The following is an 18,635-nucleotide window of genomic DNA, read 5'->3' on the forward strand; positions in this document are numbered from 1 at the left end:
GACAACCTGGTACAAGTCACCAGGTGATTAAAACAGGCTTTACACTGAGCAAGGCTGGTGGCATAGCTGGAAGCACTACAGGAGCGCAGGGAGAAGGGAGGTCTATGATGGGCGGAAGGTAGCAGGGGAGGCTTCAGCGAGGAGATGGGCTGCAGGAGGCTTGGAAGGATGGACAGATTTGGCAGGGATGGGGGACGGGGCAGTCCTGGTGAGGGATGGAGAAGAACAGGGCTGCAGGGAGGAAGTGGTGTAGCTTAGGGAATAGCCAGTGAGTCAGTGGGCATGGTTCTGACTGAAGCAAAGGGTGTGTGCTGGGAAATGGCAAGCCAGTCTACCGCCAAGAGAGAGTAGGAGAGAGGTAGAAGTGGAAGCCCACCTCTCCTATTGCTAACTGTTTTAAGTTTACAAATAAAGCAAATAAATTGCTAAAATATGTCCTATTCTTCTGCCTTGACACAGGAGTCTTCATGACCACCTGAAACACGTTTGACTTTAGAGTTCTCAACTGCATGGAACATGGCACTGGAAGATGGTGAATTGTTTCCAGATCAGTGCAATTCAGAACGACAATAGGGCTGGTGATAATCCTGTGTATTGGCCCTAGTCACTGATGAGTTCTTCTCTTCTGTCAGTGCTGAAGCATGCTGGTAGTGTAGCTGTTTTCAAGAGCAGGCAACCACGGCCCAGAGAAGGTGAGTGTGTCCCCTGGACACGCAGCGGTGAGAACCCCCAACCTCTGACTTGAAGTTGAGACATGGAAATGGGAGCCTTCCTCTTCCTCCTCCCTCCTTAACCCAGCCCCAAGCAAGCAAGAAAGAAACGCAGGTGCTTGCCTGTGACTTTCTGTTCTGCAATGGAAATGGCCTCCAGTGTTTTTGTTTCACAAGCACAGTTCAGGTCTGACTTCAATGTTACAATAGGGAAGCGAGGGTGATGGTAAGAAACCCAGAACTTGGATGCAAATGATTGAGCCATTTTTAATTTGTTCAGTCTAATCAGGTAGGGGAAATTCTATATTTAAATATAACTGGCCGCTTTGAACCACGTATGGAGGTAGCTATGTAAGAAATGTTTGGTAACACATTGCCCAAGTTGTAAAATTCGTGCCTCTCTGAGCAGGGACGTTCAAAAGAGAAGTTTCTCACGGTGATGCTGACATACTCGCGTCACCTCGCACATGCAATCCTGCATCATAAATAATGGATTTACAAGCTTAACCACTACTCAGGACTATTACCACGTGTGGAATGTGACTGAATTAATGTCACTGTGAGGCTCTTAGCTTTTGCCGAGGAGGTTTCCTTTGCCTCAGGCTGGGGCCAGGAAGGGGCAGGCTGGAGAGAGCCCTGCCACCTGGGCCTGCAACTTTGCCGAATGAGCAAAAACACCGCTTAGACGCAAGGATCTTGAGCTCCACGAGCCCCACAAATCATGGGGAGAGAGAAATCAAGCATTAAAATCATTCCCAGATTATTACTGACCGGAACAGTCTGGAAATTTTAGAGTCTTTCTAAATGTCGGTAGGGGCCTCCGTGAGGTCCAGCGACATGGTGGCACTTGCTTTTACTGCTGCTGTTTCTCCATTTCTGGTTTTACCTCCTCTAATCCCTCTCAGGCCGGGCGTGGAGAGCTGCTTTCACCTGGCTTTGCCCAGAGCTGCAGGGAGGCCTTGGCAGAGAGCTTGGTGGCGGGTAATGTGTGTAGCCTGGGGCACGACTTTTACTCAAGTCCATATGGCACCGGGGTAAGTCACACCTGTCCTAACCTCTCCATCGAGGAGGAATTGGGTGAAAAGGGACTTCAGCTGTAGCAAAGAAGGGGAGACACAAGGACATCATGTGTGTGTGTGTGGGGGGGTGTGTGTATGTGTGTGTGTTTTGGGAAGACTGGAGGAGGGCCGAAGATGGCACTTACAGGTCCTGGTCTGCGGCACTGTGCCTGGTCTTTGAGGCAGTGTCAAGCCCGTCAAAATGGGTTCCAAGGCTGACCTCAAATCCTCATGCTCTGTAGACAACTAGCCACCATGCACTCCTCTCCCCACGGAACCGCCTGGGGTGCTGGCACGGGCACGTGGTTGTCTGACAGGGAAACAAGCGTTTCAAGGACGGCGTGGTTGGTTTCACTTTCCTTCAGTGGGAGGAACTGGAGTCGGTTGACCAGCAAGTTGCTGTTGCGTGCCTTTTGTGTGTTCTGCTGGGCTGGGGGCTGTGGGGGATGCTAAAGAAGTAGAGCATTGGCCTCCTCTGGAAGACTCAACCTTTGGTTGTGTGACTGCGGGAGTACACACGTTCTAAGGAGTGGCCCAGGATGCATCATGGGTGCCCAGTTCAGAGGACGGAGACCTTAGAGGGGAAAGCAGTTGTAGTCAGGGCAGACTTCATGGAAGAGGCAGCCCTGAGCTGCTTTTTCAAAGGAGACAGAGGATTTAGACAGGCAGAGAGAAGTGGGATAACTTAACAGAGGCAGGAAACTCCTCAAGCCCTGATGATCTCTAGCCCTGTAGGGAAGTCACAGCTTTTTTGGCCTGGGTTCAGGATGAACCTCTAATGTCAACCTGGACACCGGTCAGCTGAAGACAAAACTGTCACCTTGCGCTCCTCCCTGCCTGTCCTGCTCATGACAGTCACAACAAGTTTATAAGCAGCATTATCCCCCCAGAGGCAGGCAGGCAGCCAGCCTTTGCCACTGGTGCAGAGAGGAGATTCAACCAACCGAGGATCCTGCCAGAACAGGAAACCGTGAGCCGCGTCTGCCTGACTGCATCCTCTGAGGCACTTTCCCACCCTGTTCCTTGAGAGACGAGCCTTGGCGCGGCACCTGCCTCCCTGTGGATGTGCAGACGTGGCCTCCGGAAGGTGAGAAAGAGCCCTGGCTGACTTTTCTGAGACTTATTGCCTGGCTTGTCATAGGAGACTGTTGCCCCTCAGGCAGCTGTGTGCCCTGGGTGAGTGACTTCCTCTCTCCGGACTCAGTTTCTGAATCTGTAAACTGCGAGGGTGGACCAGATGGCCTTGGAGGTCCCTTCCAGGTCAGCTCTCTCCTGCCCCTCAAGGCAGATGGGGCAGGTGGGGAGGGCAGTGGAGCAGAGAGGAATTGAGAGGAATTCCCCAGCAGAGCTTCTTGGGAACCACTCAGTTCCCCATTCTGGTGCCACCTGCTCAGAGGTTGTGGGTGAGAAGGGTGCTGGCCTTGAAGCTGCATGGATGGGTAGCTTGGCCTCCCCAGATGTGCCCTTAGGCTTCTTGGGGTCTGCTTCTGGACCATCATGGAGCCCTTTCTTAGGCCTCTCTGGACTCACTGGGACAAGTTTGGTCTTGGTTTGAGCAGACAGCTGCCTGTGGTCCTGGGGAGGGAACTATCGCCCTGAGATGTTCATGCTGTATCTTGTGATTGCAGCAAGGGCTGTGTCGTTGACATGGTTGGGATCTGCAGGTCACTAGACACAGGTCGAGGGGAAGTGCCTCTCGTGGACTCCTGGGTGCAAACATGTCCTCACGCCCACAGTACATGACATCTGCAGAGCTGAGGTCAGAAGACCCTGCCGGAGGACTGCCCTGATGCTGGAAGGTTCCTTGAAGAATGAGGCCTGGAGAGGAAAGATGACTTTCCAGAGTTGCACAGCCAGCTGGGTACACAGCTGCAGCTAACTCCAAGTCTCCTGACTCCCAGGCCACAGTCCACGGGGCTCCCTCTTCCACCAGATTGAAAGGTGTTGGGAAGCTGGGCATACCACAGATTGAAACTTGACCTGCACCCCTGGGGTTCAAATCATTCTCTCCAAATGTCAGAGGAAGTGAGAGTGCAGGGCCTCTCTTCACATGTTGGAGCTGTAGGCGGGGCACGTGCTCTCAGCTCCAGGCAGGGCAGAGAAAGTTGTGGAAGGGCAGCCAACCAAGAAGCACTTAGGTAAGCCTTTGTGTGTGCCCAGTCTCGAGGTAGGCATTGCAGGGCATGAAGGAGCTTTAGGGCACGCACCTCACACAGCAATTTTACTGCAGCTGGTGAGGCAAATTCAACTCCCCAATTAATTGCAAAAACAACTAAATGTAAGCTCCTGTTTGTGTAATAAAATAGAAGAACATATATTTATATTTGCATAAAGAAAATCTGGAAGGATACAAAAAGCTAATAAAAGTGGTTAACTGATCAGTCACATGACAGGAGTGGGGGTAGGTAAGATGTCCTTTGTACCTTTTGGTTACAAGGATTTCTTTTGAACTATATGATGTATCATCTTTGCAAAAAATTAGGTATAAGCAACAATAACAAAACCAACCAATCACATGTTGAATTGAGTGACTAGTGGCCAAAGGAACTCAGAAAAAGCAGAGTTCAGAGGGTCTCCTAGAGCCTTCTCCGGCTCCTGGAAGATTACAATTAGAAGGGATTGTAGGTGCCATTTTTCCTGCTTTTCCACTCAATGCTGGATGTCTTGTACAACTGCCAAGACATGGCCCATCCAGTGTCGCTCGCCCAATAATTCCTGAGCCTCATGACAGCATGCACAGTGCTGTTCTGGGGATCATGATACACAAAGAGGTTAGTCTCTGTCCTCAGTGGCCTTATGTTCTCCAAGTGCATCTTTGACTGAATTGCCAAGGAGATTCTAAGTGTTGCAGGCAAAAAACAAGGTGCTAAGGGGCTCGGAAGAAGGATAAAATTAAGAACAGCAGCAGTGTTAAGGTAGCATTTGAAATAACTCTCAAAGGGTGAGTCACATTTTGACCATCAGAGGGCAGGAGTACCAGGTGGAGAGAGCATGAATAAAGACACAGACGTGGGCACGGTCAGGGAGTTTTCAGGATTGGCTGGAGATTAGGTCACGTGTGGCAGAATAGTGGGATGGAAATCTGAGTGGGGATCATATTGTGGACTGTATGGAGTGGATTTTCAACAGAAAATGGGGAACTGATAAAGATTTATGGGCATGTGCTTGAGTTCTAGAGATTCTCCAGGGAGTGAGCACTCTGCTTCATCTAAGAACCCACCAGCAGCTTCCTGGAAGCAGTAGGAATTGAGCTGGACCTTCAAGGATCAGTAGAATTTAGAAAGCATTCTTGGTGGGAGGAAGAGTGTAGGTCCAGTGTTGACGGGCACCACTGAAGGACTTTGAGCACGAGAGAGCATGTTGACTCTGTGCATTGGAAAGACAGATCTGTGCTATTTAGGACAGAATGGAGGAAGGATGCATGAGGCAGGGCGACAGGTGAGCAGGCTTTCTGCATAGCCCCAAGGCAAGATACTGACTTAGGTGGCAGTAGTGGGAATGGAAAGAGGCAGACACACTGGAAAGATCCATTTGTCTCCTAAGGCTAAGGTCCTCTTTGCTTGCATTTGACCCATTTGCCAGTCCTGAAGGAAGAGATCATCCTTAGCTCAACAATCCAAGCTCTCTGCTTACCAGATGTTTTCCTGGGTCATTTCTCCACTGTCTGTGCCACTGGCAGGGAGTGGCAGCCATGGTCACCCCAGCCCTGCTGTTCGTTGCAGTTTGGATTGTGTTTAGATTGTGTTGGTGGTGGGATAAACATTTCCATCTTGGGCATCTTCTGCCAGCCTGGAGGACAAGATGCTTAATGGTGATGAGAAGCCACTACTACAGCTAGACTCAATCTTCTCATTTTGCATGTAAAGAAACAGAGGTCCAGAGAGTTACAGGAGCATGCTCAAATCACAGAGAGAAGTAGGGATGCAGGAGCAGAACCAGGCCTTTGACTCCAAGTCCTGGACTTTTTAATTTTTTATATACCTCGTGGTCTCTGTTGAATAATGCTAATATTTACTGGGCACACACTGTGTGTCACACATTGTGTTAAAGCTTTCATATCATCATGTAATCCCCCCGGTGACCTATGACGTCGAGACTGTCATTATCCCTATCTTTTCAGATGAGAAAATGAAGGTCAGAGACATGAAGTCATTTTCCCAAGGTCACACAACGAGGAAGTTGCAAAGCTGGAATTTGAATCCAGGTCTGTCCGATTCCAATTATCTGTCCAAGTATAAGGAACCTCCTTAAAATTATTAATTAAAAACAATTAACACTCTCGATAGAAGTTCTTCTTTTAACATTTACTGTTTGAGAAGATATAGTGAACTCAGTAATGTCCTTAAGGGACTTTGTATTCGAATAGTCAGTGTCTACACACATTTTGGAAAATAAACATTTGGGAAATAATAGTGTGTGTATATGAAGACATGGGGGGAATGAACTTTTAGAACTCATCAGCTGGGTGGAGGAGGTAGTGAGTGAGGCGGGGGAAGGTGGTGTCTTGGGAAGCACGGTAAGGTGAGCAGTCTGATTGGAGTGAATTTTTAAAGCTTTTTAGGCGTCTCAGTAACCTGACCCACCAGCCTGTGGGTATGAATAAAGTCACACATTTGATTGGCTCATTATTCCCACCTGCATGACTCAGGACCTTGGGCCCCTCACGGTAGTACTCCTGAAACTCTCTGAGAGACATCAGGTGTAAACAAGCTTGTACCTGCTGATGGACCCTGATATTTGCTGTATGTCTTGCTGTGCTCCCCACGTTCTGCTCAGTGCCTCGGCTCCAACCTCCTGATGTACTGGAGGCCTGAGGTCTGTGGGAGAGTAGGAGGAGGGGAGGGGCAGGGCACTGCTTTCCTCTTTCTTGTTAGAGGCGTTTGTTGTGAGGGGGCCCCACCAAAGAGCTGCTTGAGCACCGATGTGTTACAGAGTTTAGGGAAACATTTGTTTCTAATTTTTAATTGAGTATTATTTATATTTATTAAAATGTGCAGATCTTTAGTGTTCAGTTCAATGAGTGTTGACAATTGTATATGCCTGTGTAATCAAAAACGGTAGAGAACACCCCAGAAATTTCTTTCATATCCCTTTAGGGTCAATTCCCCAGTCCCAAGGGAAAACCACTTTCTACTTTTTATCATCTTAGATTAGTTTTAACTTCATCTAAATGGAATCAAACAATATATACTCCTTCGTGTCTGGCTTCTTCCACCTGAAAAATGTTTTCAAGATTCATCCATGGTGTTGCATGTATCAATAGTTCATTTTTTTTTTCTAGGAAGATTAGCCCTGAGCTAACATCTGCCGCCAATCCTCCTCTTTTTGCTGAGGAAGACTGGCCCTGAGCTAACGTCTGTGCCCATCTTCCTCTCCTTTATATGTGGGACTCCTACCACAGCATGGCTTGATGAGCGATGCGCAGGTCCGCACCCGTGATCCGCACTGGCGAACCCCAGGCCTCCAAAGCGGAATGTATGAGCTTAATAGCTGTGCCACCAGGTCGCCCCTCAGTAGTTCATTCTTTATACTGTTAAGTTATATTCCATCATATGGATGTGCCACAATTTGCTTTTCTATTCCCCTAAAGATGGATATTTGAGCTGTTTTTTGTTTTTGATTATTATGAAAAAAGCTGCTATTAGCATTCCAGGACAAGTCTCTTTTATGGAAGCATGTTTCCATTTTTCTTGTGTAAATATTAGTTGTGAAATGCTGTGCCGTAGGACAGATGTATATTTAACTTTATAAGAAACAGCCAAGTAGTTCTCCAAAGTGGTTGTACTATTTTATACTTGCACCAAGCACTATGTGCACATTTTACTTGCTCCCCATTGTCTCCAATGTTTGGCATTGCCAGTACTTTTTATTTTAGTCGTGCTAGTAGGTGTGAAATTATGGTTTTACTTTGCACTTCAAGATGTTGTTGAGCACCTTTTCATGTTTAATTGGCCATATCCTATTTTGTGAAGTGTCTTTTGCCTATTTTTAAAAATAGAGCCGTTGGTTTTTAAATACTTGATTTCTAGGTATTCTTTGTGTGTGCTGGATACACATCCTTTATCAGATATATATATTATAAACATTTTTTCCAGCCTGTGGATAGCCTATTCATTTTCTTGATAGTGTCTTTTGATGCACAGAATTATTTTTATTTTGGTAACACTCCATATACTATGACTACATAACAAATTATCCCCCAATCTTTTGACTTAAAATAATAACAACATTTATTTTGCTTGTGAATCTATAATTTTGGTAGGACTTTGTAGGAAGAGTTCGTCTCTGCTCCTTTTGGTGTCAGCTGGGATGGCTTAAAGTCTGGGGCTGAAATCATCCAAAGGCTTGATCACTCACATGTCTGGCCATCTTACTGTCAGCTTAGATCTTAGATGGGGCTGTTGGCAGGAATACGTACCACGACCTCTCCATGTGGCTAGGTTCCAAGGATGAGAGCATTCTGAGAAAGAGAGAGAGAAAGTCAGATGGAAGCTGTTTTCCTTTTCTGACCTAGCTTCAGAAATCACATAGCATCACTTCTGCTTTACTGTAAGGGTTGGAGCAGTTACAAGGTCACCCTGGTTCCAGAGGACAGTAAACTGGCTCCACTTCTTGGGTGGGGCGTGGCAAAGTTTTAGAAGAACATGTGGGACTGAAAGTATTGCTGTAGCCATTTTTCGAAAGCAAAATCTTCTTCAGACTAATTCTTATGCATCAATTTACTCTTTGTTGATTAGTGCTTTTTGCAATCGTTCTAAAAAATCTTTGCCTACCTCAAGACTGCAAAGATATTGTTCTATGTTTTCTTCTAAAAGCTATAGGGTTCTACTTTTTACGTTTAGGCCTATGATCTATCTTTCTTGGATTAATTGTTGTGTAAGGAGAGAGGTAGGTGTCGAGGTTCACTTTGTTTTTCATATACATACCCAGCTGATCTAGCATCATATGTTAGAAAGACTTTGTTTTTTAACAAAAGTTGAAATCAATTGACCATATATGTATGGGTTGATTTATGGATTCCCTACCTTGTTCTATTATTTTTCTATTTTTACATCAATTTCAAACTATAGCTTTATGATAAGGCTTGAAATCATATTGTATAAGTCCTCTGAATTTGTTGTTCTTTTTCAAATGTTTTGGATATTCTATGCCTATATAACTTTTAAGACTTAGCTTGTGAATTTTTCAAAAATGTCTGCTGGAATTTTTATTGGAATGGCGTTAAATCTATAGATCTATTTAGACAGAATGGATGATTAATAATAATTTGTCTTCCAAATCATGAGCTTGGTATATCTCTCCATTAGTCTATTTCTTTAATTTCTCCCTGAAAATAATTTTGTGTCTTGCACATTTTTCAACAGATTTATTTATAGATAATTAATGTTTTTTATATAATGTAAATAAGATTTAAAAAATTATTTTCTGATTATTCTTTGGTACTATGTAGAAATTAAATTACTATTTGTATATTGGCCTTGGATCCTGTGACCTTGCTAAATTCATTTATTAGTTCTGCTGCTTCTTTTGTAGATCCCATAGGGTTTTCTACCTATGCAATCGTATTGTCTGCAAACAGCAATAGTTTTACTTCTTTTCTAATAGTCATGTGTTGTATTTCTTTCTCTTGCCTGATTGCACTGTCTAGGACTTCTACTACAATGTTGAATAGAAGTGGCGAGAGTGGATATATAAATATGATATTAGCAGTAGGTTTCTTGTGGATCCTCTTTATCAGATTCTTTTTATCAGATGTGAAGATTCTCTCTTCATGTCTTCCTATATATGTATATATATACAGCTAAATTTGTTTTGCTAATATTTGGTTAAGGTCTTTTGCATTTATGTTCATAAAGGATATTTGTTTATATTTCTTTAATAATGTCTTTGTCAGCTTTTGACATCAGAGTTATATAAGCCTTATGTAACAAGTGGGGAAATGTTCCCTCCTCTGATTTCTGAAAGCGCTTGTGTAAGATTGGCATTAATTCTTTCTTAAAGGTTTACATAATTAATTATTGAAGTCATTTGGGCCTGGGCGTGTCTTTGTTGATAGGTATTTTATTATGAGTTTAATTGCAGTAATAGACATAGGACCATTTTGATTTTCTATTTCTTCTTATTTCAGTTCTGATAGGTTTTACTTTTCAAGAAATGTTTCCATTTTATATAAGTTGTTGATATTTTGATATCCATTTGTTCATGACATCCCATTGTTATTCTTTTAATATCTGTAGGATTTGCAATGATATCTCCTCTTTTACTCCTTGGTAATTTGTGTTTTCTTTTTTCCTTGACCAATTTCCCTAAGGATTTATGAGTTTTATTAATTTTTTCAAATATCCAGCTTTTAATTTTTTTGTTTTCCCATTTTCTATTTCATTTATTTCTGTTATTAATTTTATTATTTGCTTTCTTCTACTTAATATTTGTTTTAAACTAATGTTTTTTCTTGCTTCTTAAGGTAGAAACTTGTGTCTTTGATTTACTCCTTTCTTTTCTAATATAGGCATTTAAAACTAAATTTCCCTCTAAGCCCAGCTTTATCTTCATCCCACAAATTTTATGTTGTATTTTCTTAATTATTCTATTAGAAATATTTTCTAATTTCCTCTGTGATTTCTTCTTTGACTTATGGGTTATTTAGAAGTGGGTAGTTAAATTTTGACATATTTCAATATTTTCTAGGTATCATTGTAATTGATCTATAACTTAATTCTCTATTGTCATCAGAGAATATTATTTTGATATTTTGATATGATTTTGAGACTGATAAATTTTTAGTATTTGTTTTATGGCCCATATAGTCTCTTGGTGAATATTTTAGGTGCACTTGAAATTAATGGCCATTTGCATGTTTTGGGAGTAGAATTTTATAAATGTCGATTATGTCAAGCTGTCTAAAAGTAGTGTTCAACCCTTATACCCTTACTGATTTTTTTTTTTGTCTATTTGTTATACCAATAACAGAGAGAAGGATGTTAAAGTCTCCAACTATGAATGTGGACTTCTCTATTTTTCTCTTTAGTTCTGTCAATTTCTGCATTGTGAATTTTGGAACCCTACTGTGAGTGTATACACATTCAGGACTGTTAGATCTTCATGTTGAATTGACTCTTTTACAATTACAAAATGCTCTCTTTGTCTCTGGTAATTTCTTTTGTCCTGAAGTCCTTGTCTGATTTTGTTTCTTTAAAGATTTTATTTTTCTTTTTTTCTTCCCCAAACCCCCTGGTACATAGTTGTGTATTTTCAGTTGTGGGTCCTTCTAGTTGTGGCTTGTGGGACGCCGCCTCCGCATGGCTTGATGAGTGGTGCCATGTCCGCACCCAGGATTTGATCCGGTGAAACCCTGGGCCGCTGAAGCAGAACGCATAAACTTAACGGCTGCACCACGGGGCCGGCCCCTCGTCTGATTTTAATATTGCACACCAGCTTTCTTCTGCTTAGTGTTTACATAGAATATCTCTTTCTACTCCTCCTTTTAGTTTGTGTCTTTATACTTAACATATTACTTTTAAATAACATATAGGTAAGTCTTACTTTTTTAATCCAATCTGACAATTTATGCCTTATAGTTGGTGTTTTTAATCTATTTACATTTAATGCAACTAAATGTATGATTGAGTTTAAGTCTACCATTTTGGTATTTCCATCATATTTTCTTTGTTTCTCATTTCCTTTTTTTCTTGTCTTCTTTTGGATGAATTAAGTATTTTTTTAGCCTTTTATTTTGTCGTTTGCATTGACTTTTTAGCTACACTTTTTGTGTTATTTCTACAGCATTTCCTCTTTAGAAAATAAAGTATGTATCTTTAAATGATCACAATCTACCTTCAAATATGTTCAGACATTATGAACCATGTCAGGACCTTACAGCAGTGATCCATTTACCTTCCTCTTGCCCTTTATGCTTTTGTTTTCATATATTTTACTTGTATTTATGCTATAACCCCCTCATAATATATTATTATAATTTCTTTGTTTTTAAAAGTCAACAGTTTTCTTTTGCAGAAGTTTGTCTTTATCTTCTTCCCTCTCTCTGTCTCTCTCTCTATGCAGAAGTTTATCTCTCTCTCTCTATATGTATGTGTGTATCCCCTCCAGAAAAGGGAATCATCCTTTTTTTTGAGGCGTGTGTTGGGGGATGAGTCAATCTAGGTCTGGGCTTCATTGCCACTAAAGTTAGATTAAATTTGCCACTGCCTTAAAGCAATTTGAAGAAAGAATCAAGACTCTTTTTAACAGGACTTGGGATCTGAGCTCTGGTGAGATTCCAGAAAATTCCTTACGCTTGATAATCTGGCTGAGAGTCTTTTTTTTTTTTTTGCTCTCTGGAGAGTATTCTCTTTGCTCTGCAATTTTATCCCCAGGTTCTGCATCTTGAGGGTTCTTTCTCTGCCTAGATGTCCTGCCCACATCTCCTAGAGGATGGCTACAGTGCCCTTGGTGGAGGCCCAGAGTGCCTCGGAGGGATTTCTCTGGGATCTCCTGCGCCACCCCCAGCTTCAGCCTTGCACTGGGGAAGTCCCTGGGCACTCAAGGGGATCTGTCTTAGCCTTCTTGCCCTACCCTGCAGACTTGACATACCATCTCTGGGCCTCGATGAGAACAATAGGAGAGAGTCAGTTGGGAGGTGTAGACTCACCGCTGGCTGGGGCTCCTCAGGGTCTTAATCTGTCCCGCCAACCCACTCACTACTTTAAGTTTGTCAGGTTTCTCCTTATCGCCATCCATGGCAGATTCCTCTTTCTCTGATACTTCACCAGTAGTGAAAGCATCATGGCTTTCTTCTTGCCAGGAAGGAATCATCACTTTCTGAAATTTAGTTCATTTTCACTTCTTTACATCTTTAGCTCTCTCATGGTTTTTAAACAATTGTGATTTTGTAGTTTACCTGGCTTGTTCTCATTGTTAGGGTGGAAGCAACAGTCTGTTGTGATTTTCTGCATCCTAACTGCAAGCGAAGCTCATTCTTTCTATTTTTATTTACTTTCTGTGTCCAGGACTAGACAGCTATCCATGCAGCTGCGATAGGGGTAGGTTTGAGTGACTCCAACTCCAACTCTCTTCTCCCTTTCTGTGTCAAAGGCGTTCTGTTGCATGAAGCTCATAATTTCCCGACTCCTTCTCTAAGGAGGAGTCGTCCCCAGAGAGGCTCTTCAGACCCCATTGAATGGGTTTCTGTTGGGCCCAGCCCATCAGTGTTCCAAAGATATCTGCATCTTACTATTCAAGGTGTGGCACACTCCCCCTGCCCCTCAGCTACACACAGCATCGTATTATAGTGAGAATACCTCGGAGAGGGGCAACATCTTGAGAACATTTACAGGTTGGTGACATCAAGCCTACAGAAATGAAGAGATCTCAGGCTAGGGGTGGGAGCAGGGCACTCCTATGTACTAGCATTTACTTGGTGTCTACTTTGAGTCACCCTTTTTCACAATTAATCCTTGTAGGAGCCCCTTGAGATGGATATTTTCACTTTACACATAAGAAAGCTGAGGCTCAGAGAGTTTATATGACTTGCTTAAGTGGTAGAGCTGGGATTTGAACTCACAGCTGACTCACTCCAAAACTGAGACTTTTTCTTTTTTCTTTTTTTGTCTTTACCAACATAGAGGAAGGCACAGCAGAAGATGGAAATGGGCAGACCACTGCTTCCTGGTCTGGCCTGGAGCTGACCCTGCAGAGATGGTCACAGGGTCAGAGCCAGCAGTGGGGGCTCTAGTTTCTGAGACCAGAGCTCTTCCACTCAGGACTCCGCCACAAGCACACCATGTATTTGCTGGGTGACCTTGAGCAGTTCCTTTAATTTTTTTTCTGAACATCAATATTTTTCTGAAACACTGAGTTTCCCCAAATCCTTTGGGAAATTAGAAGCAGCTACTCCATGGGTCCTCTTTTCAACAGATCTCTTTCCCAATAACTGGATTTGTAGAAAGGAGAGGAGCAAAAACAGCAGCCCCTACACCCACCCTAGTTCCCACCCATCCCAATCTGCACAAGCCTTCTCTCCATGCCAGAGGCCACCTCTCTCTTGGCCTCTTCTCCCCGGCACAGCCGCTAACGCAGGAAAAGCCAAAGTGTAATTAGTTAATAGCAGAGCTCCTCTGTTAATGGAAAGGGCATTTCAAACTTACTTATGCAAGCTGATACTGTGGGATTTGTCAGAAACCATCAATAGGATGCAACAGAGAGGACTCGCAGGTCACTTGTCAAGTGGGGACAAAGCTTGTCTTGTTTAAGCTGTGAGACCCAGAGTGGCTCTCCGGACCACCAGCTGGCTTGGAAGTAAGAGTACTGGGAGCAGAAGCTGGGAGCCCTGTTCCGAACATCTTCCCCTGGTAATAGCCATTTTTCAGGACTGTGCTACATACTCAGCTAGCATTATCTCAGCTTCTCTTCTCTACAACCTCATGAGGTAGATGCTATTACTGTCCTCATTTTATGGTTGAGGAAATTGAGACTTGGAGAGGTAAGTCACTTGACTAAGGTCAGGCAAGTAGTCAGTGGTGGGCCTGGGATTTGAACTCTGGACTGCATGAATTCTAGGTGGTTCACCACTTTGCCTGGTGCCTCCTCACTCAGCAGCTGGGGAGCTCTAAAACCTGAGTTACTAAGAGAAGATGACGTTTGGATCTTCTTAAGGCTGGTAGTTGATCAGGCTGGTGAACCCTCTTCCTGGGCTCATGGCCACACACTGCTCAGACTCCTTTGCGGTTGGGTTAGTTATGTGACTGAGTGCTAGCCAATGTAGTGGGAGCAGAAGTGCACTCCCCCCACCCCTACGTGATCCTTGTCTCTTTTTCCCTTCAGGCTGACTGAAGTGGAAGTGATTCCCAGGGTAACCTTGTAAGCCATTGTCAAAGATGGTGGATCTACAAGTTAGAAAGAGCTTGGGTCTCTGATTCACAATTTGGAAGGGAACATTCCTACCAGAAACACCTGTATCAGACTCTTCTATTGTCTTAAACCACTTAGATATGAAGGTTTATCAGTTCCAGCAGCCAGTCTCACCTTAAGCAATAAAAGTGTTACCCACCAGGAAGGGTTTGGAAGGTCATGGAGGAACTGAGGGAGCCGCCCTTAATACTCTCTGTGACTAACCTGCCCAGGGTAGTAGGGGTGAGCAAGCTTGGTCTTTGTTGTACAGATGCAGGTTTGGGTGCAGGCGTCACCAGGGGTTGGCTGGGAGACTGTGAGCCCTTCATTTAATTTTTCTGAACATCATTATTATTTGAAAATGAGATTGATGTTTACATCATTCTGTATAAATCTAATTCATTCAGCAAATTTTATTGAGCACTTACTACCTGCCAGTGATTGTTCTAGGCTTGGAAACAAAGACAGAATCCCTGCCCTTACAGAACTCCCATTCTGGTGGTGTTGGAGGAGGAGGCTGGACAGTAAATTAAGATGTGAATATGTCACGTGGTGATAAATGATACGGAGAACTAATAACGCAGCAAGGGGGAATGAGGAGACCCGGAGTAAGGGGGTCAGGGCCAGGTGGTCAGGGAGGGTGTCTTGAATTGAGGGTGCTTGAGCAGAGACCAGAAGGAAATAAGAGAGTGAGGCATGTGGGTGTCTAGGCTGTGGCTGGAGTGTGCAGGGGTGGGAGGAGCAGCGAGGTGGTTGGTGTGGCCGATGTAGTGAGGGAGAGGGGTAATGTGACAACGTGGGAAAAAGCATCCAATGTGATACCTTTCAATAAATATTAGAGTCCTTCCTTCCTAGGTGACGGCTTTGTAGTCCCCCGAGGAAGTCCCCATGGCTAAAAACAAACAAACAAACAAACAAATAAAAATTGAAGCATGTCAAACACAAATTTCCCTTATTGACTGGGTTGATGCTTGAAATTTCACCAAAAGTATTGTTCTTTTAGTCTAATCCTTTGATTCCTGTATCATGCAAATACTTCTGGCAAAGGATAATATTCTGAGCTATTTTTATTTTTTATGCTTTAAAGGGGTTGACTGCAAGTTTGACCGAGGTTGGTAGGAGAGCAAGGTTTGAGAGAGGTAACTGGGTTTCCGGAAAGGGGTGAAGTAAAGATTGAGCTAGGGCCGGGGAAATGGGGGCAAAGGGAGGCTGTGGAAACTTAACTCTGGCTGAGCTCACGTGTTGAAGCTCTTGTGTGTTGTAGTTTTAGGTGGGCGTCAAAGGAACTTACATCTGCAGACACCATTGATTCAAAGAAAGGAGCGCTCCTAACTTGGGAGGTTGCCTTGCATTGAAAGAATGAGTTCCCTATATCCCCAGGAAGGGGTGACCCCTGCCCTCTAGCCTGTCACTGAAGACCAACAGAAGAGAGAGCCCCACAGAGCACAGATAAGTGTCAAAGGTCTGTGTGCCCCTAGGCTCCTGTCCCCTGGGCTCCCAAAATGCCCATTGTCACCATTCTTGGTTGCAGACAACAGAAACCATTCTGTTTCAAGAAGAAAATGGATTTTATTAAGTGATGTTTCGTCCCCTCACAAGAATCATTAGGAATTGAGAAAGAAGCAGGTTCAAGGTTAAGTTTCCAGGAAAAATGCCCCAACCACACTGTGGTTGATTGGTCTGAAGATGAAATCACCATTGCATCTCCTGAGAACTCAATGCCAGGAACTCATCATCTCTACTTCATGCTCTGCTGCCTCCAGCATTAGGGCCACTTTTGTGTCTGGAACTGGACCTGGTCCCCCAAGGCCTGAGGCCTCTAGGGTCCGCCAAAGGGATTCCCTTGGCAAAACCTGGTTATTCACGTTGCCCGCTTCCTCTTTTCCAGAACAAAATCTTATGTGGATGTGTGTAATGGCAGAGCTAGGTAACAGGCCTGCGTCTTAGTTGCAAAAGAAGGTGCGAGTTTGAGTTGTGACTACATTGAGGAGGCAGAACTGATATCACGGGAATTCCCCCTAATATAGAAAAGATTGATAAAGATATGACCAATGTTGCCTGAAAGCAATGTCTCCAGAGGCCCTTATTAAAATTTAAAATCTTACTTAGAACCAAAGGGCTAGATTACCTTATCAGGCCCTTGGAAAGAAAGATGCCCAGGAAGGTGGTCTTTGTCAAAGAGTAGTCACCAAGGACTATAACTGTCGACTGAGGAATGTTACCAAGGAATGTTGACTGAGGCATGGCAGAGGGGCATGCTGGGTGTGGGGTCCTCATGAGCACGCAAACAGCCACAGGGAAGGGGAAGGAGCCCAGGCAAGCTTATGTGGGCTTGGTCTTTCTGACAGTACCCCACCCTACACAGAGAACAAGGCCTTCATGGGAAATAACGGGGAAGGCAAAAAACTCTTCTGAGTTTGGTTTGTGTGGGGACTTAATTACTGAGTTATTCTGACGCCTGCATAAACTCACAGCTCAGAAAAGTGAAGAATTCTTTCTGAGAAAGTTCTGGTAAACAGAAGCCCATAAGCACTTAGAGGAACCCAGGGATGTTTTCCATTTATCCTGAGCTGGACACCAAACATATGTGTTCATCTTTCGTTGCCCACTTAGAAGGCCTCTTCCTGTCTTGGGTTAATAAATTTCAGGTTTGAAGGAGATGACATCCATTTCTATTTTCTGATCTGACCTGATACCATTTAGAAATTTTGAATAAACTGGAACCCCTATCTTAAACTGCAAAGCACAAGTCAGAACTCCAAGATGACTCAGCAAAGAACTCCTCACACAACTCAGGCACAGATGAGCTGGCGTTCTCCAAAGAACTTTCCTACAAAGCGTGAGATTCTCTGGGCCGGGTGAGGCATGATCAGAAAGTAGAATTTCATTGCCTGCTTCAAAACAAGCTTCTAGTCTCGACTGGGCCCGGCTGTCTCTCACCTCCTTGTTCACACCACCATACCTTGTCTTCAGCTGGTCCCGTTGCCTGGCTTGCCACGCATCAAGGCAGGCCACCTGCCTCTTCCTCCAGGAAGCCTATTCCTCATGGCATGCATCTTCCCGGCAGCTTCAGTCTGACCATTTTGGGAGATGGGACGCAGAATGGAGAAGTTGCTGTGGAAGTCCTGGAGGCCAGTTCCGGTCTGACTGTTGGGCTGCAGGACCCCTGCAAAGCTGACTCCTGAAGTCATCACATTGATGGCGTTTTGTCCCTGAGCCTGTCTTGGTTTTAATTTCCCTGCTAAGTTTCTGTTCCCCAGCAACATATGACCCCCTTTTTCTACATCAGTAACCTCAGTGGTAGCTCTCACCATGTTAAACAACTGTCTGATTTGGCATGGAAAAAAGCAGTCAATTGTTTCTTTTAATTCTTAACGTTTTAGGCCCTGGGAGCGTTTTAAGTAACTATTTAATGAGAGGACTTCTGGTGAAGCATAGGTAAGATCTTAAAGGCTCTAATTGCTCCCTGGAGAAAGCTGTCAGGGTTAAGCAAGCTTGTTGAGGTTGTGTACGTGGAGCAGGACAGGAAAACAAGGCCGAAGGGAGAGGCAGAGGCTGCAGGGGAGAGGTCCCCGAGTCTGGCGGAGGAGACTTCTTCCACCTGGAAGTATTTCTAGAGCTGTGCCTTGCACTGTCTCCAGTGGATACCTGCTGGCAGACCGCTGTGCCCCCAGATGGTCAAACAAATGACTTACTTTTTCCTGGATCTAGTTGCCTTCTAATTTGGAAGCCAAATTACAGTTCTTTCTTCTCCTCTTTCATTTAAATACAAAACCAAACCAAACCAAACTAAACCCCAAACTCTGTTTTCCCTTCTAACTTCCACTTGAACTTCTTATTTGTGCTTCCTTCATTTGTTTGTTCACCACACCACCACACCGATATTCATAAAGTGCCTCCTGGGTTTCAGGCACTGCCCTAGGCACTGGGGATGCACCCAATTACTTGTGTAGATTTAGGGGCAATAAAATGAATTTATGCA

At 44.0% G+C, this 18,635-nt stretch overlaps 1 long non-coding RNA gene across 2 annotated transcripts in view; it reads left to right on the forward strand.

Moving 5' to 3' along the window:
* The first annotated feature begins 221 nt into the window (after nucleotides 1-221).
* Nucleotides 222-18,635, forward strand: part of LOC139075756 (uncharacterized) — a 35,217-nt gene continuing 16,803 nt past the window's right edge. For both annotated transcript variants that reach the window (XR_011526517.1, XR_011526518.1), the window contains exons 1-3: nucleotides 222-692; nucleotides 1,616-2,855; nucleotides 5,889-5,972. This is a non-coding gene — a long non-coding RNA (uncharacterized lncRNA). The remainder of the gene's footprint in view (nucleotides 693-1,615; nucleotides 2,856-5,888; nucleotides 5,973-18,635) is intronic.

This window comes from Equus przewalskii, chromosome 14 (assembly GCF_037783145.1).
Source record: "Equus przewalskii isolate Varuska chromosome 14, EquPr2, whole genome shotgun sequence".
Taxonomy (NCBI): Eukaryota; Metazoa; Chordata; class Mammalia; order Perissodactyla; family Equidae; genus Equus; species Equus przewalskii.